The following is a 624-nucleotide window of genomic DNA, read 5'->3' as shown; positions in this document are numbered from 1 at the left end:
CAAAACGAATAAAATACCTAGGAATAAACCTACCTAAGGAGACAAAAGACCTGTATGCAGAAAACTATAAGACACTGATGAAAGAAATTAAAGATGATATAAACAGATGGAGAGATATACCACGTTCTTGGATGGGAAGAATCAATACTGTGAAACTGACTACACTACCCAAAGCAATCTACAGATTCAGTGCAATCCCTATCAAATTACCAATGGCATTTTTCACAGAACTAGAAGAAAAAAATCTTAAAATTTCTATGGAGACACAAAAGACCCCGAATAGCCAAAGGAGTCTTGAGGGAAAAAAACAGAGCTGGAGGAATCAGACTCCCTGACTTCAGACTATACTACAAAGGTACAGTAATCAAGGCAATATGGTACTGGCACAAAAACAGAAATATAGATCCATGGAACAGGATAGAAAACCCAGAGATAAACCCATGCACCTATGGTCAACTAATCTATGACAAAGGAGGCAAGGATATACAATGGAAAAAAGACAGTCTCTTCAGTAAGTGGTGCTGGGAAAATTGGACATCTACATGTAAAAGAATGAAATTAGAACACTCCTTAACACCATACACAAAAATAAACTCAAAATGGATTAGAGACCTAAATGTAAGA

At 36.4% G+C, this 624-nt stretch overlaps 1 protein-coding gene across 19 annotated transcripts in view; it reads right to left on the bottom strand.

Moving 5' to 3' along the window:
* The window catches only part of ENOX1 (ecto-NOX disulfide-thiol exchanger 1), a 657005-nt gene that overhangs the window by 343033 nt on the left and 313348 nt on the right, over positions 1-624 (bottom strand). The window lies entirely within an intron of this gene.

The sequence above is a fragment of the Physeter macrocephalus genome, chromosome 13 (genome assembly GCF_002837175.3).
Source record: "Physeter macrocephalus isolate SW-GA chromosome 13, ASM283717v5, whole genome shotgun sequence".
In the NCBI taxonomy this organism is placed as follows: Eukaryota; Metazoa; Chordata; class Mammalia; order Artiodactyla; family Physeteridae; genus Physeter; species Physeter macrocephalus.
Note: the sequence above shows the minus strand (reverse complement) of the source record. Positions and strands in the feature narration are given on the sequence as shown.